The sequence below is a fragment of the Rhipicephalus microplus genome, chromosome 1 (genome assembly GCF_043290135.1).
Source record: "Rhipicephalus microplus isolate Deutch F79 chromosome 1, USDA_Rmic, whole genome shotgun sequence".
In the NCBI taxonomy this organism is placed as follows: Eukaryota; Metazoa; Arthropoda; class Arachnida; order Ixodida; family Ixodidae; genus Rhipicephalus; species Rhipicephalus microplus.
The window spans coordinates 104,935,548-104,962,123 of record NC_134700.1 but is presented as its reverse complement, the minus strand read 5'-3'; the positions used below and the strand labels follow the sequence as shown (position 1 = coordinate 104,962,123).

Below are 26,576 nucleotides of genomic sequence, written 5' to 3'. Positions count from 1 at the left end.
TTAAGGCCCTTCAAAAACATAGCTCACCCGAGTTGATTGTGTCTGTGCAAGATGCTTGTCAGTATATGCGACGGATGAGCCATACTTCGAATATGCGTGGCTTTCTCAAGCTGGTTAACCGGACATTTTAACAGTTCTGGAAGGGCTTCCCGTCGAGGGGGGGGGGCAGTGCAAGTGTTGATTGAACTTATCAAGAGGAACACAAAACTGATAAGTGAGCAAGCGTACGCTGTGTCGGTGGAAAAGACAGACGACTAAGCTCTCCACTGAAGACCGGCAAAGTGTTGCCACTGAATAAGCGTTCTTCTGATTTGATATGTAGCGCTTACCGTCCCGAAAGCACCATATGATTATGGGACACGCCGTTGGGGAGGGCTACGGAAATTTCGACCACCTGGTGTTCTTTAACCTGCACTAAATCTGAGCACACGGGCGTACAACATTTCTGCCTCAATCGTAAATGCAGCCGCCGCAGCCGGGATTTCATCCCGCTACCTGTGGGTCACCAGCCGAGTACCTAACTACTAGACCACCGATGCGAGGCATAAGCGTTCTTCTGGAAAGGCCCTGATCGAACGACAAAGCTGGACGATTTCAACCAGAGTGTGTTGCGAAGAGCAATGCATTGCTATTCTGAGACATGTGAAATTCCAACTATTGCTAATCTGGTGCAGCGTTTCAAAGTATAAAACGTTACCAACTTTGCGAACGAATACCATAAAGAGGATGCTGAGAAAACTTGGCTTCAAGTACAAGAAACGCTCTCGAACTCCCATCTCATAGAAAGGACGCACATTTTCAAGAGTCACCGCCGGTACTTGCACCAAATGAGCAGATAAAATTCAAGTTGTGATGAGCTCCGTGATACTCTAGCGGATTCACGTCAATCATTGCGAGTGGGTGTACTGCTCGGGATCGTAGAGCACAATGGTAGAGTGGCTTCTAGAAAGCAACAAATCCTTTCCTGCATTTATGAACGGCTTCAGAAGAGGCTGATCTGCAATTGATGGTGTGGTCGACTTGATCACCAGACTTGAAGAGGAAAGAAGCCGACGCAGACTAGTCGTGGCGGTCTTCCTAGACATTAAGGGTGCCGACAATAATGTGCTGCATTATGCGATCCTTGACGCCCTGGGAGATTTCGACATCGGAGGACGACTGTATGCTTGGATTTTTAGCTTCCTTAGGGACCGCACCATTTACATGACGACAAATAATGGAGACACCGATTGATATAAAGTTCATCGTAGTGTTCCCCAAGGAGGAGTTCTCAGCCCAATCCTATTCAATGTCACAATGGTCGGCCTAGGAGCAGAACATTCCAGCACGGTGAAAATCAGTGCATACGCTGATGACATATGCATATGGGCATCCGGAACTACTCGTCCGCAATTGCGAGCTTGACTACAGCGTGCAGAGACGATCACATTCACATATTTACGACGCCAGGGGCTCGCTCTTTCAATCGACAAATGCGCAGCGATTGCGTTCACGCGCAAGCATATGTCGCCATAGCCTATATTTATTACTGGGACAACGATACCTGCTGTAACGCACCACAAAATTCTTGGGGTTGTCGTACACAGATATCTCTCGTGGACGAGACATGTCGCAGTACTTAAATCTAAACAAAGAGCTTTGCTCTCGTTCTTCGCCACGTAGCAGGAGTAAAATTGGGCCATTAGAATCATCGCTACTTAAATTTTAAAATGCTCTATTTGTGGGATACATTCGATACAGCATGCCGGTGCTCTCCAATATGAGACCTAATGTGTGAAAACGCTAGAGAGTGTTCAAGCTCAATGCTTACGAAGATGCTTGGGTCTACCGCGCTGTACTTCAACAAATGGGACAACCGCAGAGGCTCGGGCTTGTCCCATCACTATATACATGCTCTGCGAGTCACTTAGGGTTCCCCTCCGATTGCTGAGCCGACACAGACAGCACCCACTTTCAGTACTACCCACCACTCTCCCAGATTGCAGTTTCCCAAGAGTAATATCGCGGCGTAAGAATGTTATACCATCAAGGTATTCCCCACCAATTGTCCTGCAGTGCCTGCATGGGTCCTGCCTAAACCACCTGTTTCTTTTACGATACCTGGAATTACGAAGAAGTCGCTCATCTCTTCTGTTGGCCTCAGACAACTGACCCTTTATCACATTTATACAACGTACAGTGATTATCTGCATGTCTACACAGCTGGTTCCACCATGCTAAACAACTACGCCGCAGCCTTTGTTATCGTACACATGAATATCGCTCAACGATTCAAAGTGGACCATAAAACCACATCAACTGCCATAGAGCTTGTCGCTATCCGGGAGGCAATAAGATTTATTTCCGTAAAGCGACCTCCAGCCTGGACAAGTTTTTGTGATGCCAAACCCGATTTGCAAACCATTAATTGCATCACGAAGCAAGGTCCATATTACAGCTTGGCAAAAGAAATCACAGAACTTAATCAGGTTGCTTCAACCAATGACCATCTTATCACCTTCCAGTGGGTTCCCGCTCATTGCGGCGTGATGGGAAACGAAGAGGCAGACGTTGAAGCTAAAAATGCGTTAAGCAGTGCCCCTGAAGTACGCATTGCGTTTTCACGAGCTGACACGAACGCCCTGATTCGCTGCGTCATGCGCAGCTACACACATCAGCACTGGACCAAACCGGAACGGCGACACCAGCGACTTCACAAATGGGTCCCGGAAATGAGGTTCCGCATGCCCCCTAAATTGAAACTGCAACTCACAAGTATGAGCCACCGCATTCGTCTTAGCGTGGCGTGCACCAGACGTTACGCACATATGATCGGTTGCAGTGACACCGGTCCTAATTGTGAACACTGTGATATGCCAGAAACACTTGAGCACATATCTTGTGTCTGCCCAGCATACGCGCGTGAATGACAAACACTGATTTCTTCTACTGAACTATATCGCAGTAGGTTATTAACTGATGAGACCGTGTTGGGCCCTTGGCCAGACACCAACAGTGCAACTGCGGTCATAAGAGCAGTTATAACCTTTTCGGACACCACTGGACTATATGTGCGGCTATAAAATGTGTCTCAGCTAGAAAGAACACTTCATACTCACCTCCCTATCTCACCATCGTCATCCATTATTCTTTCTTTTTCCCTTTCCCTCCCCCCAGTGTAGAGTAGCAGGCTAGAGCAAGCTATCGCTCAGGCCGACCTCTCTGCCTTTCTGTAAATAAACTTCTCTCTCAGAGCAGCCAAATTGAAAACACAGAACATTGCGCTATCATGGCAGTAAATGATGCGAGTGACCGCTGAAAAGTTGTAACAAAACTTCAGACTGATTGATTCAATCATTCGTTTGTTATAATTATACATGTTGCATAAACAATTAGGAAAAGCCTCGAGTATCACAAGAACTCATTGGAGCGGCTTACGACAACAATAGAAAAGTCTGGGTCAGTTTTTGAACGCTGGTCCTCCCGTCCGATGATAACGAAAACACATTAAAAATGGATCAAGGGCCATGTGCTACAAAAGACAAAAGCTGAATAATGTAGTACACCTACGCCCACATAGACAGGGCCACCTGTCGAATGAATTAACGGATGGTCAGAACAAAATTACAAATTGCGCTATGTCACTAATGACTGAGAGCGCCCATGCCTTTGATAACGCTCTCAACAGCTTGTGAAACGAAGTATGGTACCCATTACTCCCCGGCAACGCTGCTTTGGCTCTAGTTTCCGTCCACAACTTTCGGTCTTTCCACCAAGCTCATGTGAAGACACCAAGGCCCCTACCACCTAAACTCCCGCAAACTGCGGCGTCGAGCTGGTTGACCCATCGCCCGATCATTGCGGCTGAGGCAGTAATACCAGTGACATGACGCGGTTTCAACCCTGCAAAGACCCACCTGTAGCCTCTTTTTTCTAGGCCGCTATTCTGGCTCCTTCTTATACGAGAAGAGATTGTGTCGGTGCACGTGGGCGCCAGCTTTGTTTCAGAGAGAAAAAATATGATGACGCTGGTGTGCTGTGTGCTCGTCCTGTTTCTGTGCTTTGTACTGCAGCTGTCTTTCCTTCGTTAACCTCTTGACAGTTGAGGAAAAGCAATCTCTTTCTCTCTCTCTCTCTTTTTATTTATATATATATATATATATATATATATATATATATATATATATATATATATTGCAAGTGAGGCCCTCCAGACTTTCAAGTCTTACCCTCGTACTCACAAACGCTCCTCCACTCAACTTTCACCCTTCACTTGACAGAGTTGAGCACTGCGCTACCACTCGGCTGAAAATCACGCTGCGCTACTGATGCATCGGAGCAGACTATCGCTTATATGCATTGACTTGCCGTGTCTAGAGATGGCGCTCCAATTGGCTTTCTCAAGGTAAGGCGAAGCGTTGAGTGAAGAGAAGTTCTAGAATATGGGGGTTAGGGCTGTATGCCAAATAGTTCTTACAGACAGACACGCGCGCCTACACACCTATGCGTGTGTGTCTGTCTGTGTATGGGTGCGTCTTTGTGCCGATTAGGGTTTTCTAGTGTGCACCGAAGACTTGAAAGCATAGGCAGGGCGCCGCTTCTACCAACGGTAGTGGGCAATTGCACACATCCCCAAATCCTGATCATGCTGCACACTGCTCGTATGATTGCTGTGTTTGGAGAATTGCGAAAATAAGTTGAGAACGAATCGGTAGGAGGAGACTATATATATATATATATATATATATATATATATATATATATATATATATATATATATATATATATATATATATATATATATATATATATATATATATATATATATATATGTGTGTGTGTGTGTGTGTGTGTGTGGGCGCTGACTGTGTAGTTGATTCACCTGCACATCCAAATCATCGTGATCATCACCCACCATCGTAGTCTCTCGCCAGGTGTTCGGTTGCTGGCACACGCATCTGTGTTGAAAATACAACGGTCGCTCCTGCGTGCCTGAGGTCGTCTCACAAGTGGTGGAGTGTGCTGTGATTTTAAAGTCCTCGTGCTCTACCGGTCACCCCTGGAGCTCCGGTCTAGTCGACACCTGTGCTTGACAACAGTGATGGCGCAAAACAACCCACCCTCTGCCACCTTCTTAGCAGCAACCACTCGGTCTGCTGGGCCTCACTACGCCGTGAGTACACCACAACAAGACCGTCCGGTATTTCACAGCCTTCGCGGAGAACATGTCGAAGTATGGCTGGATAATTACGATAAAACAAGCACTTGTCCTCATTGGGATGAGGCCGACAAACTGCGCTTCGTCACCTTTTACCACATGGAGGTCGCTAAGACACTGTTCCGCAACCATGAACGCCACTTTCCCGATTGGAATACATTGAAAGTGTAACTCCGTCAGACTTTCGGCACGTCGGCAGGATGCTCTGAAGCGACGAAACAGAAACTCGCCACCTGAATTTAAGGGCCAGACGAATCCTATACATCCTATATAGAATACGTGCTGGCTCTTTGCCGCCGAGCCCAAAGTGACATGACGGAGGCTGACCGCATCCGTCACCTTTTGAAAGGCGTTAACTAGGTCGCTTTCAATGCCCTCGTCATTCAGACCCCCAATACAATTCAAGACATTTCTACGTGCCAACGTCTAGACGCACTTTATTCCGTGTGCCTTCCACAGGCCTCCTGTGACAATCATGTTACTGGCGAGCAGGAGCGGCGGGCTTTTATTCGCACCATAGTGAGAGAGGAACTTCACAGCCTTGTTCCTGCCAGGGCACCCACTGGATCTCTCCGCTCGCCTCCTCCTAACTTGCGGGAAATTATCAAAGATGAATTTGCATCTGTGACGAGTGTCGCACGTGCCCCACTCCCTACGCCCTTACATGTGCCTACGTATGCCGAAGTCGTCTCACGGCCTCCTGCACCAACTCAACCTGTACCTGCATACGTCGTATACGACCATTTGTCCGCAATGGCAGCCAAGGCGCCGCTACAACCACACTTACCTGCTTGACGCCCTATGCGACCCGGCTGGGACTACTGTGGCATACGAGGACAAATCTCCCGCTTTTGTCGCCGGCGCCTGCAAGATGAATGACGAGATTATTCTTCGAACGAGAGTGACAATGCTACTAAGTCCAACGCCTTCGACCCACAAACCTACATTCCCTCATCACAACGTTCACACGCACCTCCTTTGTCCCACGGTGACCCTCGTTCTTCCCTCTCACTCTACCATCGTTCACCGTCGCCCTTCCGCCGTACTACTTCGCCTTTACGTTCTGCCTTGATGCCCCTCGACAGCCACTCGGAAAACTAGAAGCTGCAGTTTTTGAAGGAGAAACTGCCTGTCGTCAAAGTGTCATGATTACTCCTGCGCACCCTGCAAATTTACTGACTGTTTGTGTAGAAGGCAGTTTGATTGACGCACTCGTGGACACTTGAGCCGCCATTTCGCTCATTGATTGCGAACTGTGGTGCTAATGTGGTGCTAATGACAATAGAATTTACGCAATTAGAAAATCCACTGTTAGTGTTCTGAGCGGCGGAATTCACCACCATATACAACTTGCTGTGCTTTCTTCATGCACTCATCCGATTGTTTTGGGCTGGGACTTTTTGTCAGCTGCTCTCGCTGTCATTTCGTGTGGTCCGCCTGTTATTCACATAATGGACACTGAGCATTCTAGTTCTTACTATTTCTTGTTGTTTCACCTTGTTGCAGATGCAGATATCGTACTGCCCTCAGCACAAGAACGCATCCCCACTATTAGGTCGAGCAATACCATTGACGGTGACGCATTCATTGTCCCTGATCAACACTGAATTCTAAGAGGAATCGCCATCGCCTGTTGTTTAGTGTGGTTTTTGCGTGGTCATGCCAGTCTCACCGCCTACAACACGACAACAGAGCCTCAACTCCTGCGAGAGGGCTCCACTATTGCCAGCCTTATCAACATAGCACCGGCATGTGTCGTCACTGTATTGTCTCCATCGTCAGTCGCTAAGTGTACGCCACTAGGAGGCTCGTCTGATGCGCTTAAAGCCACTTTGAGTTTATATCTCAGTCAAACGCACACTAATGACATAATGGTCCTTTTAACAAAACACCAGACTTGTTTTGTCGTTTGCTCGGATGGCTTGGAGAAAACTACGGCGGCCTCTACTCGCACCGCCACAGACGGGTCTCGTATCATTCGCTGTCACCTCTACCATGTGTCGTCTTCAGAACACAACGTTATCGAGGAGCAAGTCAATGACGTGCTCGCACGCAACATTATCAGGCTTTCAGAAAGCCCTTGGTTTTCTCCTGTTGTCCTAGTTAAAAAAGGGGCGGATCAGTGGAATTTTGCGTTGATTACAGGGCACTGAACAAAATCACCCGGAAGGATGTATATCCCATGCCTTGGATTGACAGTGCCCTAGACACCTTACAGGGTGCAGAATGCTATTCAAGCCTTGACCTACAATATGCCTATTGGCAAATCCTGATGCATGAGTCTGATAAAGAGAAGACAGCGTTTTCTTCTCCTGATGGCCTCTTCAAATTCAATGTGATGCCTTTTGGACTCTGCAATGCCCCAGCCACATTCGAGCAAATGTTCGACAAAGTGCCGTGGGGCCTAAAGTGGAAAACCTGTCTTTGTTACGTCGACGACATTGTCATCTTTTCATCCAGCTTCTCACAACACCTAAAACGTTTACACGAGGTGCTCACATGTCTAGTCAAAGTCGGTCTCTAACTAAATACCAAAGAGTGCAGGTTTGCGAGCCGCAGAATCAAAGTGTTAGGCCACGTTGTCACCAAGCTTGGCATCGAACCTGATCTCGACAACGTGGCCGCTGTGTCGCACTTTCCTAAGCCTACCACGCTAAAAGGCCTTCGCAGCTTTCTCGGCTTAGCCTCTTACTTCCGCCACTATCGCGGCTCTTGTTCACAAACGTCTGACCACAAGAGCATCAATTATTTCAACAGATGACTGTAAAGCTGCTTTTTGGACCCTGAATCGATGTCTACGTCAGGGCCAGTTGTTCGCCAATTGGATCCCATAGCCCCTACTATATTACACACTGACGCAAGTGGGCATGGAATCGGCGCTGTCCTGCTGCAGCGTGACCAGGCTTCGCAAGAGCAAGTCGTAGCTTACGCGAGCCGTACTTTCTCTCTCCAGCGTAACAGAATTACAGCATCACTAAACAAGAATGTCTGGTTATCGTGTGGTCTAGGCGAAAATTTCGCCCCTATATGTATAGGACCACTTGAGAATGTCACAGATCATCATGCGCTCTGTTGGTTGTCCTCCTTAAAGAACTTGTCGGGGTGCCTAGGTCGTTGGGTACTCTGACTGCAGCAGTATGGCTACAGTATCACATAACGGTCGTGTAAAAACACCAAGATGTCGACGCTTTGTCACAATGTCTGCTATCGCAAAATCATGACGGATCTACCTGCTGCGCAGCACCTACCTGCCAAGAGACCACGCAGATGACCTGTCTTAATCCTATCGAGTTCACTGCACCGGATGACCTACTTCAGTCTGCGCACTTCACCTCGCTCCAACGTGCAGACACATACAACCGTACAATCATCGGTCGGCTCACCGACTTGTCCCGCGCTTCCAACAGCCGCTTACGACGACAACTCGCGCGTTTCAAACTTCATGGTGGGGAACTAATTGGCCAAATTTACCAACCTCTCGGTAGCCGATGGGTCCCTGTCATACCTCGCTTACTTCGACTCCAAGTTTTAGAAGGCTTTCATGACGACCCGACGGCTGGCCACTTGGGTTTTCATAAAACCTACAATCGCATTGAGACTCGCTGCTTCTGGCCTGGCCTCTTCACAAGTGTTTTTAAGAACGTCACTTCCTGTTCGTCATGTCAGTGCCGAAAACGTTCGACATCTCTTCCGGCCGGCCCTCTACAACCTATCCTGTGTTCATCCGCTCCCTTCGAGTTCGTCGGTATAGACTAATACGGACACATTCGGCTTAACCCCGCCGGTCACCGTTAGATTGTTACATCCTAGACCATTTTACTCGCTATGCTGTGACGGTAGCTCTTCCTTCTGGCGCTGCCTCTGAAGAGGCCGACTCTGTTCTGCGTGCCGTTATCTTGCGCCATGGCGCCCCTCGTGGTCTCCTGAGTGATCGTGGCAACACGTTTCTTTATAATGCGCTCGCTGAAGTCCTACAGGCCCCTGACACCACCCATAACACCGTCTCCGCTTATTATCCGCAAAGAAACGGTGTCCATGAGCCTTTTATTCGAACTTTCACAGACATGATCTCTATGTATATCCAGCCCAAATACAAGATTGGGGACACAATACTACCTTTCGTAACGCTCGCCTACAACACTGCCATTGAACGCACTACAAGTTACAGCCTGTTTCTCCTTGTGTATGGCCGTGAACCATCTTTTGTTCTAAACGCCAACTTTTTGTCCACCTCCTCTGTCCCATCTGCGTCCCTTCAGTAAGTGTTCACTGTCCGTGAGAACCACTACCGCACAATCTCCCGCGCCAACATCTCTACCATTAAGGCCCGGCGAAAAGTTCGTTGCGATGCGATACGTCCAGTTGTGTCATTCTACCCATGCGACAAAGTGCTCCTCTGGACACCTGTTCCCCCGCCCAGCCTCTGTGAAGACTTTGCTCACAGATACATGGGTCCTTACGCCGTGCTTTAGCGAACATGAGCCGTGAATGATCGCGACGCTCTGGTTACTTCGGCTTCTGATCACCATCGTCATGGGACCGAGATCGTCCAGGTGTCTCGCCTGAAGCCCTATATCCGACGCTCGTACCCTCACTAAAGGGCGTCTTGCTGACCGCCTTCGTGTAGGGGGGAAATAGTGTGAGCGCTTACTGTGTAGTTCATAATATTCAGCTGCGCATACAAATCATCGTGATCATCATGATCGTCATTAGCCGCCTGGTCGGTTGCTGGCTCACGCATCTCTTTTGAAAATAAAATGGTCATTCCTTCGTGCTCGACGCCGTGTGTATGCCTAAGGGCTCGTTTTTTCGTGTTTTAACACAATAATAATGAGATCTAACAGACAGTATGCCAAGGAATGTACAGGGATGTTAATAGAACCAATGGAATGTAAATAAGAAGAAAGAAAACTGGATGAAAAATAACCAGCCGTTATATATTCGAAGGCCATGGCACGGCCTTTGAATATATAATGTGCTATGGCCTACGATGGCCTTCGTAGGCGTGGCCTACGAAGGCCGTGCCATGGCCGAAACGTAGAGTAAAAAAGTATCCAATTTTTGTGAGTGTCTTCTTTTGGTTCCTAATTATACGTGCACCGGACCCACAGAACTTCTTTTCCGAATCATATATATATATATATATATACATATATATATATATATATATATATATATATATATATATATATATATATTGTCACTTCGATCTCCCGGATATATAAACCTGATGAAAATACCGAAGCACCCATATGGGGTTTAAAACCTCTGATTTCCCGCTCCAAGTCTCGCTGCTGCATTAAAGAATTCAATCACACACTATGCATACGCCGCTGAACAAATGGTGAGCTGTTCATACTAGCCATTTTCAGCTGGTGATTTTCAAACTCTAACCTAAAGAGGAAACGGGCTCTGTGGCCATTCTACCAATGACACGAATGATCACTGTCGCGTATTCAAGACCCGAGCCCTACACCAAGAACGTCCATGTTTATTTCAACTGCTCGTGCCCTCCCAATTTTCCTTTCTTCTCGGTTCTCCTGCTTATTGTCTTGCGGCCGCAATCATCTGCAACATACTCCAAAGTGGCCAAGACAATCACGAGGCAGTCTCGCTAGTCCAGATCACTTGTCTCGCTGACTTGCCTCCAGAATATATGCTAACTGAACCAGTCGCTTTCCTCGCCTTTCCAGAAGCTATTAACCCTGAAGCATGCGTGCAATATTATTCTCTCCTGGGTGGGCTGACCACCCCAATCAGCTATTGTAGCACTGAACGTGCGCTACCGTCAACACAGGAACACACGTCGCACCTCCCAAAAGGGGGCCTTTGGCGTTTAAGCTGTAGCACAAACGATCGTCTCGTTGTGTTTCCTGTCAAGCAGGTTATTCCGTATGACCGGTCTTCCCGCTAAAGATCTCCCCAAAACTTCTACTGGACGGCTGCCTGGCTCTGGAAGACGAGCAGCAACTGCATAACATCAGCTTTGAGCTTTGAACCTTTCAGCAGGGCATCATTGTGACAGGCATGACCTAGCCCGTGCATTAAAGAATCAGACACAGCAAGAAGCCTTAGTGTGACAGCATTTTCATGAATGATGGCACGATTAGGAGCATAATAGCCATCTTCTTGTGGCTGTGGTAATTAAAATCCCATTGTCTGTTTTTTTTTCTAAACGCCGCTGTGATTGTCTTGCCACGGTGTCTATACAATTCCGAACGTTTCTTGAACCAGTTCAATGGCACTTATGGATAGCCTTCTCTCAATCTTCGATGATCCCTGCATAATTGTTTACCGAAAACTTGTGGTTTTAGCGGAACCTTGTAGCGGCCGTCAAACTTGATGATGCCCTGTTCAGATGCCACAAGTTCTGGTGGAGCCTTGCTCTTTTTCTCAACAGGTGCCTTAATACCCTCGACGAGACGCCACTCCACAGAAAGATCACCGTTAGGAACAAACTTCGTGCTACAGTACAGGAATAGAGCACTCGTGTATACTGAACTTCCTTCTCGTTCCTTGGTGCCCTGAAGGGCTCAGCCGAACATTGTTTCCATGGCCATAAGGTCACGAGACAAGCGATCTATCCTTCCGGTTGCTACCTTCCAGTAGACGCCGGAACCAAGTAAAATGCTTACTTCCTGTGGGGGCCAGGTGTAGGGATGGAAGTTGTCTGTAGCATCATAGTTCTTGTCGCACAAAAGCTGCGAAACATCAGTACTGAACGGCGGACTTGTAACTGCACACACTTCGGTTACTTCTAAGGCCTGCTTGGTTATCGCCATGTCCCTACGTTGGCCTCGTAGAGTCAAAGCTACCCGTTGACTGAGTGTTACTTCACGGGGCTTCGAGTGGCCGAACGTAACCAACGAAAGTTCTTCAGTTCCAATAACCGCACATCTGAGGTCTTTTGAAACATCCGCTCGAATGAATGTCAAGAAGATTGCCGCTGTCAAGAATATTGCGGATAAGGCGCTTTCAGGTTTCGCACTCGACCCAGACTCGTTCCGTTTGAAGAAGAACGGCGTTGATTTCACTCAGAGCACTAGGGGCCGGTGTCACTGAAGGCATGGTAATGTCTCGCCCGGCGATGCGCGGATAGTTCTGGTTCACTGTCGTCGCGTTTGTATGGGTAGAGGCTGCTGGTGTGAACAATTCACAGAGAATGATGAGATGTCGTCGGTTGCACTTACAACAGGTGATGCGCGTGCACATCGGCAAAAATGCGCCATGTGGTTTTGCAAGCTGCAACGGTACCAGCAGCGAGCAGTGCGCAACCGCGCCCGTTTTTTCTCAGCCGATAGTTGAACGTAGCAGTTCGCGATGGTGTGCTGACAACTGCTGCAAACGGGCACACCTCCTCCGTAACTGCAAGAGATTCGGTAGCATTCACGGACGCCGTAGGCAAATGTCCCGTCGGTTCCGACGAAGGTTCGACCTCTTCAGGCCGCGGCCACGAGAAACCAGGCGCTGTTTGTTTTGGCCTGCTTTCCTCTCAAACCTCAATCTGTATGCACAGAAAATTGAGCGATTGGGCAGCCTGGCGAGCTCTGTGTTCAGGTGTTGCAATGCCGGACGTTTCCTACGGCGCTTCCTGCACCATCTGTCGGTAGAGAATTGCAAGATCAACCGGGAGACACTTCATCAGGACGCGGTTGAGGAACACGTCGTACTGGTCCGGAGAGACGCCTAAACCAGTCAACGCGGAGACACAAAAGTTGACCTTGGCATAGAACAGGCGAAGTTTCTCCACGTCTGTGGACGACTTGACTGCTGCTAAGGCGAACAGGTGGACAACGTGATCGTTGACAAGCAAGTCGCGTCGACCAAATCGCTTGGCCAAGGTGTTTGATCGCGATGTTGTAATTGTCCTCGGTTAGTCGGATGCCTTGAATTACTCTCTTTTCTGCACCTTTCAAATAGGAATGAAGGTACTTGAACTTCTCGATCTGTAAAAGGTCTTCATTCAGGTGAATCTTGGCACTTAAATAGTCCCAGAAGGACTGCCAATCGCGAAGTGTGCCAGAAAATGTCGGAATCTGTAGTTTTGCAAGACCACCGTGCGATGACATGGCATCGTGCATTGACGTGGAATCGCTTCGGCTACTCGAAAGGAGTCACTGACCTCACTCTGCGCTGCGGTGCTGGCACCACCGGCATCGGCGTTGGGTGATGTAGCCACCGACCTCGTAGCACTTGCTACTGTCGCCTTGCATGTGGCCTCTCGGAGAAAAAAACGCACTTAGGACACGGCGTATAAAAGACCCTTCGATCGTACTCTTCCGCGACCTTGAGCTCTTCCTCGTAGTCGTCGTCGTCAGTCACATCGAAGATTTCTTTGTTTAAGTTGACAAGTTCGGCGTTTTTCTGAGTGAGGTAGGCAACCTAGGAGTCAACCGGGTTGGCATCGGGAACAGAGGCCTGCAGCTCGTCGGTCAGGAGCGTGATAGTTCGCGTGACGCTGGCCCTGCCGACGCCACGGTTCTTGCGCAGCCGCTCCAACGCCATCATCGGAAGTAGAAGTCTTGAAAAGGCGTTACCGGGGGGTGGGGTTCAGTATCAGAAAGATGTCGCGTATTCAAGGCCCGAGCCCTACACCAAGAACGTCCACGTTTATTATGAATGCTCGTTCCCTCCCATTCTTCTTCCCCCTCGGTTCTCCTGCTTGTTGTTGCGCGGCCGCCATCATCATCGAAAATAAGAAGTACACGCTTCGCATTGAAAAGAGCTTGCTAGCGAACTGCCTACGGATCTCGTTAAATTCGATTGTTTTGAAATAAGAGCGCACTACTTAGACGCGGACAGAAAGACAGTGACAAGCGCTTACTATCAACTGAAAATTTATTCGGAAAACAATGAAATATATACTGACAGATGAAACAGTGCCATTGCACATACAATAAGACTAAATCTCAGACCAAAGTTAGCCCCACCTTACTAACGCTTATTGTGCCTTAGAGTGATTACTTAACTCCTATGGCGTCTGCTGCTGTCTAAAAATGCACATAAAACACAAGGAACAGCTGTGCAAAACAAAGCACAGAAGCCGTTTTGTCAAGTGAATAGAAACGTTCTTTACATGATCATAATTTTGCGCGGTGCTTGTTATATTAGGCTAACTCAAAGATGCCTCAACGGCAGATTGCGTGAGCATGCGTGCAATGTTCGCAGCGGCAACGATGGTTTTCTGGCCCGGCATGTCACTATATGTGACTGTGAAGTACAGTTTGAAACACAAAGAGCGCACAATGCTTCTAATTGAGGCAGTATGCATAGCGCGTGAACACTTGGCTTGCGTCAGCAAACTATCAATAGCTCTGTCCGATGAGGAGCTAGTATTTTTAGACAATATCAGATCTCATTAGAGTTAAGTAATCACTCTAAGGCACAGTAGGCGTTGGTAAGGTGGGGCTGATGTGCATAGATCTTTTATCAGTTCTGATATTATGGTCCATGATTTCGTCTTATGGTATGTTTCATGACGCTGTTTTATTTATCAGTATATATTTCAAAGTTTTCTGAATAAATTATCAGTTAGTAGCAAGCGCTTGGCCCTGTATTTCTGTCCGCGTCTATGTAGTGCGCTCTCATTTCCAAACAATCGTGTATGACCAGCTCCTCCAATTGTCCATATTGACTTTTTCAACAGTTTTAGTTGCCTTCTTTGTGCTTCTTTTTGCTGCTATGCTAGTGGAGCGCGGTGCAAAGCACTCAAGCAGTGCCTTCGTTATTTGCAGAGGCTGAGGACCGGTCTTTTTGTCGGCTGCTACTGTTGACTGCGGCTTTACAAGTTGTATTTGACAGTTTTAGCAAAGGTGTGATGCCCTCATTACTTCGCATACATCTACCGCCCCATTCCTGTGCATAATATTGCATAGACTGTACTTGTTTTGTAAGTGCGTCTTGAAACCTTATTCAAATCGACTATAGGGCGAATGCAAAAGAGTTCTTACGGACAAACATGCGCGTCCACTCACCCATATTTGGTTGGGCGCGCTATGTTTGTTTTTGTGGGTGTGCCTTTTTGTGTGTTCGTTTTAAGTGCGCTATCATCATTATTAACCATGCAATACCACCGTGCCCAGATGTTCACCTTGGTTGACTGCAAAGTGACGGTGAAGCTGAGTAGGCGCACTGTCATGGTCTTTCGATTCGACACCACGACAATTGAAAGATGCGGTGAAGGCAGGCAACTTGGATAGACACGCTTGGCATCACAGCCCATGATTCAAAATGTTCCCCACTCATCACAGCGCAGGACCCAAGCTGTTACTCTCAAACTTCTCCAAACAAGAACCTACTTAAGCCCTGCGGCACTGCAAATAATATACCCCGAACGATTCTCAAGCCCGGCTCGTCCCTTCTGTGGCAGTTATGCGGACTTTGAGCAAGACCTGTGGGGCTGTGTCTTTGCCAGTCCCCCTTTTCAAGAAGAGGAAATGAACAACCTAATTAACGCCCCGGGCCTGATTTCTAATATCCTGGTCATCCAGAGGGCCCATGCGAGGGCGATAAGGTTTAACCTGACCGTCTCCGAGTGGGCCTAGCCAGGTGACTCGGAGTTAACTCGCGTGTATTGCGGACCTAATAAAGTTATTTCACTCACTCACTCACTCATCCAATGCAGTCATGTTAATTCCTTCATTATATGATGCGTAATAACGAAAAAGAAACAAGCATGTTTGTTTTCAAGTGTTGTCAAAAATTAGCAGCATGCTCGGCTATGCCAGGATGTACGTAGCGTGAGTGAAGGTGCAGCTGATTATTCTTAGCTTTCAATATTGTTTAGGATTAGCTTATCATACTCACTGCAGCAAGTACGGACTGGTGGACAGACAGATAGACAGACAGGCAGACGGACCGACGGATGGACGGACGGACGTATGGACGGGCTTACAAGCCAGCTCACGCTAACCAAACGCCAGCCCAATACTTATACACCAATTATCTCCTGACGCCGACAAGAGCTCTCGCCGAGTGGTGCGCCATCTTCGGACTCCTGCGATCGTGTTCATTTTTCCTATCTTCTTCTTACTTCCGTATGTCACTGCCCCTGCGTCACGCTCTCTCCCTCGCCCTCTCTCTGTCTCTATACATTTTAGTCGTATCTTTTTAATCCCTCCTTACCCCCACCCCTCGTGAGCTACTGTTTATGTTTCTACCCTCTGAGAGACAGATACAGGGCTCCCTTTTCTCATCTTTTCATTTAGGACTCACCCCCCCCCCCCCAGCAACGCTGATGCTGGAGCGCGACACCCTGCGACTAAGATATGCTCCGCACTTGAGAAAGAACACCATCTCTAACTAAAGTAAACCATGAGCACCATGCGAAGCAGCGTACGAGACGGCTTAAAAGTGCCGTTCACAATGGTCACCCTGCCCGAACTTAAACACTTTTTTGCAAGTGAAGCACACCATGAATTCCCTGTAATTACAGTTGCTTTTACTTCTCCCGAAAACTTGTTAGAGCATGCCACACAGGCTCTTGGCCATGCCATGCGGGATCACGTGCGTTCATCGTGCGTCGGCAGAATCTTCTTACCCGACTTCTTCACGTGATTGCTCAGAGAATGTAAGGTGGAGGGACCACACCATCTGGCCGTGACGTGCTAACGCGTGAGCACGTTCTGGGAGCGCCTGGGCTGGCTGTCGCGCATGTGCAGTAAGTGTGCTCACAACAACACCTTCTGCCTCACACACCGGATAAAGCCAACACTTCCTATTGAACTCTGCCATAGGGTGCTTCGCATGTTAGAAGTCTGTTAGAAGCACGGCATCGCATCAAGAATAGGGCGCTCACCGATGCTCTTGTTACAGGTGACGCTACATCTTGCCTTCAGTTCCTGTCCTTTCGAATCCTGGCCGGCCGTTTCCACGGAACGCCAGCTTTGCTGTCATCAGACATGCTTCGGCCCGCCAGATTTGGAAGAAAAAGAGCACATAATCTGGCAACAAGCAACGTCTTCATCTGCCATCTGCGCACCGACGAGCCTATATAAACAGCCACCGTACCGATCTTCACTTGGGCACGGCATCGCATCAAGAATGGGGCGCTCACCGATGCTGTTGTTACAGGTGACGCTACACCTTGCCTTCAGTTCCTGTCCTTTCGTATCCTGGCCGGCCGTTTCCACGGAACGCCAGCTTTGCCGTCATCAGGCATGCTTCGGCCCGCCAGGTTTGGAAGAAAAAGAGCACATAATCTGGCAACAAGCGACGTCTTCATCTGCCATCTGCGCACCGACGCGCCTATATAAACACCCACCGGACCGCTCTTCACTTGGGCAAGGCAACGCATCAAAAATGGGGCGCTCACCGATGCTCTTGTTACAGGTCAGTTACCTGAATAGTAGCGCTGGTGTTAAAACGAGCAATTACTGTCTGCTAGCGGTGTCGTGTCCCCCTGATTTATGTGAAACAGTGAAGCGATACCTGTCTGTGCCGTCGCGAATTTGTGACAGTGTCATTAACCTGCTGCTACTCTGTTCGGGAGACGTTGAGCTAAACCCGGGACCCAATAGTTACGTTCCGTTTGGTTCTTTCCACTCGTCTCTCGCTTGTTGCGCGACATTTGCTGCTGCCGCTAAGGAAGCCGAAGACGAGAACTTTTCATCAGCTGGCTCCTTGAGGAAACGACCGCTCCGACATCATCTGGATATAGAGACGTTTATTCGTTTCTCTTCTTCCCCCTTCACTGTCCCTGCACCCCTGGTTTTATCCCGTGTCTCCCCATTCAACCACTCTTACAGTCCAATCGTAACGCACCACTCTTACAGTCCGATCGGAACGCACAGATGTGTCTCGCCTCGCCAGAACCTCGAAGACCTACCGCCTCTTGCCCACTCATTGGTTCTCCGCCGTTGCTCAGGTTTCTTTCACACCGGTTCCCGGAATGGTCGACGACGGGCGTGGCCAGGTCGTGGAAAAGCGCCTCCGAGTAAGTTTCCGCGATGCCGGGTTGACAGGCCATCAATACAATTGGCCCGTGCGCCAATGCCGTCGCCTCCGCTGATTCTGATTGTCCAGCGGACGCGTACGTGTACCTTCCACGTGTACCTTCCACGTGTACCGGCCACCTGCAGCCTGGCTTGGTCTCCGGTAAGGCGCCATAATTGAGCCCGACAGCGGCACGGGAGTTGTCGCGTCCTTTGTGGCCAGCAGACAGTCATCGTCCCGCATTCCGGTGGCCCTGCTTTCTTGTTGGCGAGGGGTCGCCGGCCGCGGGGTGGGTAACATAAGGTATTCGGGGAACGCATGAAGTTCGAGCCCAACACCTCCCCTCCAACTGTGTTGCACTGTACCTATGACATGCGACAAAAACACAACCGCATATGCACACATGTTCACTGGCTCGACACGTGAGGCACCAACTGTCACTCGTACTTCGTTAACTCTGTCGCGCGCACGCGCTACCAAAGCATACACCCTCCTTAACTCACCGTCCCTTTTATGCGTCATCGTTAGGAGTCACTAACCGCGACATTGCGTCGGCATTAGCGTTTAGACACCCCTTTTTGTGTTTAATTTCCTGGTTATACTTCTGAAGTGCCAACACCCAACGTGTCACCCTAGCGCTCTGCGGAGTGGTTAGAGTCAGAATATTGAGTGGGTTATGATCGGTAATCACATTGATTTTAGCGCCAAACAGCCAAACATCCAACTTCCCCAGTGCCCAAATGATTGCATAAGCTTCCTTTTCTATTGTGGCCCATCGGGTCTGAGCCGGGCTAAGCTTCTTGCTCAGCAAAGCGGTAGGGCGCTCCTTGCCCACCAGATCCTGCTGTGCCAGGCATGCACCAACGGCGTAATCGGATGCATCTGTGGCGAAGATAAATTCTTTCCCCGGGTCTGGTGCCTGCAACGCCGACGCCTGCACTAGACAGTTTTTCACCTTGTCAAAAGCTTCCGGCGCCTCTGTATTCCAAGCTAATTTCTGCGGAATACGTCGGCCAGTTAGGTTAGTCAGAGGCATAACGACTTTGGAGTACTCGGGCACGTAGTCCCTATAATAGTTGGCTAGCCCTAAAAAACTACGAAGCTGTCTCTTTGTTTCGGGAGCCGGGATCTCCTTTATCGCCCTGACCTTCTCTGGATCGGCCCCGAATATCACTCCTACTGCAGTTACTCGGGCGTGATATGCGCGAAGCTTGTTAGCGTGAACGGTTCTGCGTGAACCGTCCTCGAGCTCAACTAAATGTCATTAACTGTACGGTCGCAGTTTTGCGACCACTGTGATCGGTCCCTTCCACTTCGCCACTAGCTTCCCCTCTCCTTGATGACCTGCCCATGGTGAATCGTGAGCCATTTTCAGCACTTTTTTGTGCCTGTGCGATGGTAGCACTAGCTGTTTGCAGATGCGACCCGCGAGGTGTTCCGGATGATACAATAGCTCGTCTTTAACGAGCATACCATGCGTTCCGGCCTTTGCCTGCGCCCAAGAATCTCGCAAAGCCGGGTCTGCTTCCTGAGCCTCACCAAACTCCAGTCGTTTGCTTTTGACCGGCTCGGAACCTTCGCTGTTGCTCTCCACGGTTATGACGCCTGCCATCGCCCGTTGCTCCTCGCATGCCACATCTGACAGCTCTACTATAGCTTCTGTCTCCTCGACTGCTGAACACTCGTCTGACACTATGTCACGTTTAAGCGTTTCCTCGAGAAGCTGTGCGTAATCGTTGGGCGTGATCAGCGCGTCGGTGCCGTCTGGCAGCTTATTCGTGATTGCACAAAGCACGGCCGACTGCACTGCCTCAGACATCACGTAAGGACTTCCTTCAGTAGCTATGAGCGGCACGTAAGCCAACTCAGCGGTTACCTGTTGCCCGAACGCTCCCGTCAACTTTATCTGCGAACCCGTACCATCGTACTGAGGTACCACTGCCTTTCTGATGACGCTCACCTCCGCTCCTGAGTCTACCACGGCGTTTAATGATCGACCTGAGCTCTTAAGCGTTACAGTTTCCAGTGAGCGTTGTTTCTGCTCTTTGCGCTGCCACAACCTGTTTGCCATTGCTATTTCTGACCCGAAGGCAGAATCCGTCACCCTCGCGACCACTGGACCGTTTTGTTGTCCTGCTGGCCTAGTGCCTTTCCTTGCACCTAAGCCCTTATTGGGGCCATTCCTGGCAATGTGGTCGGCACCCTTACACTCAAAACTTCGCCTTTTCCCTTTTCCGTCCGTGTGTGTATTTACCGCTGTTTTAGCTTTCTTTTGCCACTCCTCTACATTTGTCTTCTTTTGTGCTGCCTTGCACCTTTCGCTCTCCTCGAATCTCTCCGTGAGCCTAGTCACGCCACTGGGCAGCGAAAAGGACTACTGTTGATTACAAATGACATGCGCTCTCGCTTCCGGGCTCAAACATTCTTTCAAGCGATCCGCGACGACTAGCTGCTTGAGTTCCTCGAACGTGCCTACCTTTGAACTCTGGACATAATAGTCGAAATTATTCTCAAGGCGTACGGCAAACTGATCCCAAGACTCCCTTTCTCCCTTTTTAGATCCCGCAAACAGCATCTTGTACTCCGCCACCGAAAGCCTGAGACCCTCCAAAATGCTTGACTTAAGCTTAACATAAGCTTTGCGCTCGTGTGCTGTAAGCCTGCACAGCAGCCCGCGTGCCCTTTCACTCAACTGTGGCCAAACTAGCCCGGCCCACCATTCGCTCAGAACTTCATACGACTCGAGCGTTGCCTCAACATCCTCGAACCACATTGGCGCAAGCGCCTCTTGGTTCGGCATTGGTGCCAGTACACCCTTTAACAAGCTTGCGAATTTTAGTCGCCTGTCTTCCTCTGACCTTCCGCCAAGCGGTACGCTGTCATCGCTCTCGTTGGACTCTGCCCCATTACGGGCTCGTAGCCGCTGGCTTTCCAGCATCAAACGCTGCTTCTCCGTTTCCGCCTCAGCAATATTTAATTGAAGCTGGAGCAGCGCTAGCTGCTGTTTCGACGCCGTATCTGACGTGACACTACCATGACCCCCCGTGCCGCTGTCGGTGACTCCGAACGCCTGCAAGTTTCCTGCCCCGTCCCCGTTCATTTCCGAGTTGTCCCTTTCTCTGTCTCGCAAGCATTAATGCTTTGTCATCGCCTGCGCCCAACATAAAATCAAGAGGTACCCGCCTGAAGTAGCCTTGCGGTGCGCTCTTCCTCCTCGGAATTCGGTGGACTAGCCTTGCTTCGTTGATCCCGCAGCGTGGTAGTCAGTTGAAGGTGGTTGTCGTCAGTCTCGGCCGATGTCGCTCTCCGTTGTCCTCCTCAGTTCAGCCATGCAGATCCTGTCGACTGCGCCAGTTACGTTCCCTTTGGTTCTTTCCACTCGTCTCTCACTTGTTGCGTGACATTTGCTGCTGCCGCTAAGGAAGCCGAAGACGAGAACTTTTCATCTGCTGGCTCCTTGAGGAAACGACCGCTCCGACATCATCTGGATATAGAGACGTTTATTCGTTTCTCTTCTTCCCCCTTCCCTGTCCCTGCACCCCTGGTTTCATCCCGTATCTCCCCATTCAACCACTCTTACAGTCCAATCGTAACGCACCACTCTTACAGTCCAATCGGAACGCACAGATGTGTCTCTCCTCGCCACAACCTCGAAGACCCACCGCCTCTTGCCCACTCATCGGTTTTCCGTCGTCGCTCAGGTTTATTTCACACCGGTTCCCGGAATGGTCGACGACGGGCGTTGCCAGGTCGTGGAGAAGCGCCTCCGAGTAAGTTGCCGCGATGCCGGGTTGACAGGCCATCAATACAATTGGCCCGTGCGCCAATGCCGTTGCCTCCACTGATTCTGATTGTCCAGCGGACGCGTACGTGTACCTTCCACGTGTACGTTCCACATGTACCTTCCACGTGTACCGGCCACCTGCAGCCTGGCTTGGTCTCCTGTAAGGCGCCATAATTGAGCCCGACAGCAGCACGGGAGTTGTCGCGTTCTTTGTGGCCAGCAGACAGTCATCGTCGCGCATTCCGGTGGCCCTGCTTCCTTGTTGGCGAGGGGTCGCCGGCCGCGGGGTGGGTAAGCTAAGGTATTCGGGGAACGCACGAAGTTCGAGCCCAACACCAATGATAAGATTCTAGCGGACATAAAGCGTGCGTGGGCTGAAAGCGGGACAAGCGACAATATCAACGGAGCTCAACGGGGTTAAGGAAAAGCAGGCCGAAACTGACGCTCAAATTAAACAACTGAATGATAGAGTTGCATCCTTGGAAGCATCCCGCAGTCCGGGTGAAATCAGCTTGCCTGAGAATAACTTACAGTCTGTAAATGACCAACTGCAGCACATTACATCCCGATGCGATAGTGCAGAAAATAGGATGCGCCGCTCGAATGTTGTGTTTTTCGGTATCGAAGATGACGTTAATGAAGATTGGGAAGCTTCAGAGAAAAAACTAATTGAATTTTGCGAAGAAAGTCTTCAAATCACCCTTACAAGCCAGCAGTTTGAACGCGTCCACCGCCTTGGCCGGTTTTCTCCAGACAAGTGCCGACCAATAATTGCTAAATTCGTTCTGTTTAAAGACAAACAAATCATACAAGCATTATCAAGAAAACCAAAGATACAGACTATTTTATTAGTCAGAATTTTTCTGTTGCAACCCGCGAAGCGCGGAAAAAGTTGATCGAGATTGCGAAACCAAGCAAGCAGACATTTAAACTGCGAGTAGACAGGTTCGAAATGAATGGCAAGACGTACGTTTATGACAGCTCTACAAAATCGGTTGTTCTTTCTCAAGGGTAGCTAAATAAGAAAGCAGGCAAAAAATAAACTTCCTAAGCAACAATGGTCCCGTTTCTCGACCTTGGTACGACCACTAACAGTGACGTTGACTAACATCTGTAGCCTGCTGCCGAAACGTGAAAATATCTCTTCTATCTTGGACGATAGCAATACGGACATTGCTGTCTTAACTGAGACTAGGCTTCACCCAAATATTCTCGATGCATAACTCTTTTCGGGCGTGAATATTATCATTATTTATCGGTGGACCCTTCTGAACGAAAGGGGGGTGGTGTTTTGATCGCGATAAAGAATACACGGTCGTCGTTTCTCATGGATACTCACTCACCCCTCGAAATAGTTTGGGATGCCTGCTTTTCCGCTTCATCAGAAATACTGATAGGCGCTTGCTACCGGCCACCCGACACAGGTCCTTCCTTTAGCGATGAACTCAGAAAGAGTATAGCGGCCGCTGTGCAAAGCTATCAGAGTGAAAACGTTTACCTCCTCAGCGACTTTAACTTTCCCGATGTTGATTGGCCGTCGCTCTCTTCACCTAGTCATGCTTCTGTAGAATTTTTAAATTTAACTCTGAATTTAAACTTTTTCCAAACTGTTGACGCACCTACACGTGGATATAATTTATTAGATCTAATTTTAAGTAATGCTCCTGAAGCTATCGGGCCAATCACTTATCGGGACGATTTAAGTGACCACAAGTTACTCCCTTTTCCTATACAAGTGCCATTTAGCCACACAGGTAAAGATAGAAAAATTATGCGAGATTATAACAAGGCCGATTACGCAGCAATTAACTCAGACCTTGAAGTATTCCTTGTTGAAGGGATGATGCCCTTGTTCGATACTCGCACCGTAAACGAAAACTGGTGTATCTTCCAGGACAAGGTTTGCAGGCTGGTCGATAAGTTTGTTCCCATAGTTACCATAACGAATGACAGGTTGAACCCGGGGTTCACTATGTCACTCCGTCGGCTCAGAAACAAAAAAGTGGTTGTACAAAAACGCCTAAACTTGGCAAACTGAAGCTGCATGGAAAAAGTACGACGAGTGTGTGGCGAGCTACTGCTCTGCAATTAAGGATGCGAAAGACAAATATTTTTCCCATGATCTCCTGTCTCTTTTGAAATCAAACCATCGGAAGTTTTGGCAGTCGTTAACCCCAGGAATCGACCACCAGCATATCTCGTTACGTGGTGATGACGACAAACCCCTCTCAGATAGTGACTGTTCATTCGCATTAAACAGGTTCTTTTTTTCAGTATACACAAGAGAAGACCATTCCAACATACCATTCATCGCAGATTACGACTGGGCGTTTATGCAGCCAATAGTTCTTACAATCGAAGGTATTGCATCCCTCATTGACCAACTTAAACAATCTACTTCATCGGGGCCCGACAACATTAACACAAAAATACTAAAGAACAGAAAAATCGTATCGAGCAAATTCTAACTTCCCATCTTTCAACAGTCCTTCATGTCTGGTCAACTTTCAGATGATTGGCACATGGGTAAAGTGGTTCCCGTTTATAAAAGTGGAGGTAAACACTCACCTGATAATTATAGACCCATCTCGCGTACGTGAATTTGCTGCAAATTCCTGGAGCATATTATCGCTTCCCATGTTCGCCGCCACGTCGAATCAAATAATTTCTTTTTTCCTCACCAGCATGGTTTTCGGAAAGACTTCTCGTGTGACACCCAATTGTTTGAATTAACAACGGATCTTCATTCCAATATGAATGAAAACAAACAAACTGATTGCGTATTCATCGATTTTTCTAAGTCCTTTGACCACGTTGCCCATTGCCGCCTAATATCTAAATTATCTGCACTTAGACTCGATTCCTTAACCCTTTCGTGGATCCGCAATTTTCTTTCCTTTCGAAAACAATTCACTACGGTTAATAACTACACCTCTACTTCCTCTGATGTCATCTCGGGTGTTCCGCAGGGTAGTGTTCTCTGACCTCTATTTTTTCTCATCTACATAAATGATTTGCCAAATAATATATCTTCCAATATAAGACTATTCGCTGACGATTGCATAATATATCGAGCTATTAACAATGATGGTGACCACCTTACCTTTCAAACAGACCTTAACCTATTTAGTGACTGGTGTGACGTGTGGAAGATGTCTCTTAACTCTTCCAAGTGCCGTGCTATGACCTTCAGTCGTAAACAAAATACACCAATTATTCCTACTCTATTAAAAATGATACAATAGTGCAGTGCTCTTCTTACACATACTTAGGCGTCAATCTAACACCCAATCTTTCATGGTCGGCACACATTAGTGTTATCTGCGCGAAAGCCTTAGAAACATTAGGTTATCCCCGTCGTAATCTGCGAAAGTCTCCGACAAGCATCCGTAAACTGGCCTATTTCACTTATGTACGCTCCCAGCTGAAATTTGCATCTTCTGTCTGGTCCGCTTTCCAAGATTACCTAACCACAATGCGAGAGTCCATACAAAACACAGCAGCCCGGTTTATATCTCGCAATTATAGCACTCATTGCAGCGTAACAACATTAAAACAAGAACATTCTATTTCGTCATTGCACGTTCGTCGCTCTGTTGCACTGTTATGTTTGCTGCATAAGTATATTCACAGTACAAGACGTTCTACGACGCTACCCCTTACAGCACCATTGCGCATGTCCAGACGCCTGCACAATCACCTTAGTTTCACTCGCATTTATGACAAAACGAAGGCATTCAACTTATCAGCGCTTCCTAAGGCCATATCATTAAGGAACGATCTTCCCGACTGCATCGCCTCCATCACTGATCCAGATTATTTTCGCGAACATGTGTGTAATCATTTTTCATTGCACTAATCGCTTTAACTTCACTGATGTTTGTAGCTGCAGCTGTGCCACTCACCTAGTTTCACACTTCTTTTTGGTTCTCTTTAGTTTTTGCTGTACCCACCGTTGTCTTGCAATTTATATTAGTAAACGCCTTCATACGGCTAGCAGTATGTGTGTTTGGAAAGTGTACGTTGTACACCTCGGCCTTCCGATTTCTCTTTGATTTTTTTTGTTATTACCATTGTTCTCCCAGTTCTTGTTATTCTCCCAGTTTTCGTTGCTCAGTTGCACCGCCGTTGCTGCTCACTTGAATTCTATACCTACGCTTTCCGAATTTCTTTATTGTGTTTTGTTCATGTACCTTGAATTTCTTGTTATTCAAGCTTTCTGCATATCGGTCAACATTCGCGTATTACATTTGTTTGAGTGTCAGTGACTTGACACGCTTTGTCACGATGTTGTGTTATTTTCTGTGTATTCCATGTTATTGATGACCGCCCTATTACTCTTTGAAGTTTGTACCCCCCTTACACAATGCTCTCATTGAGCTTGTAAGGTATCATAAAAAAATAAATAAAAGAGGCGGAGCACTGGGCACACTTTGTGGCAGATGCCACAGCGTCTTAGGAGACGCGAATGCTTCACTCTACGCGCTCAAGTTAAATCGAGAAAAAAATATTTTGGCACACCGGGTTTAGGTGTTCTCCATACCGTACCATATCATATCGGGTTCTGGTAACACCTGTTCTGCGTTATCACCACTTGTAGCACCTCGCTCGAAGACAAAGACGTGGCTGTTGTGGCAGCTGTTAACTCACTCATGTCCTATG

At 48.3% G+C, this 26,576-nt stretch overlaps 1 protein-coding gene across 19 annotated transcripts in view; it reads left to right on the top strand.

The window, feature by feature from the left end:
• The window catches only part of LOC119185270 (uncharacterized), a 112,786-nt gene that overhangs the window by 48,990 nt on the left and 37,220 nt on the right, over nt 1-26,576 (top strand). The window lies entirely within an intron of this gene.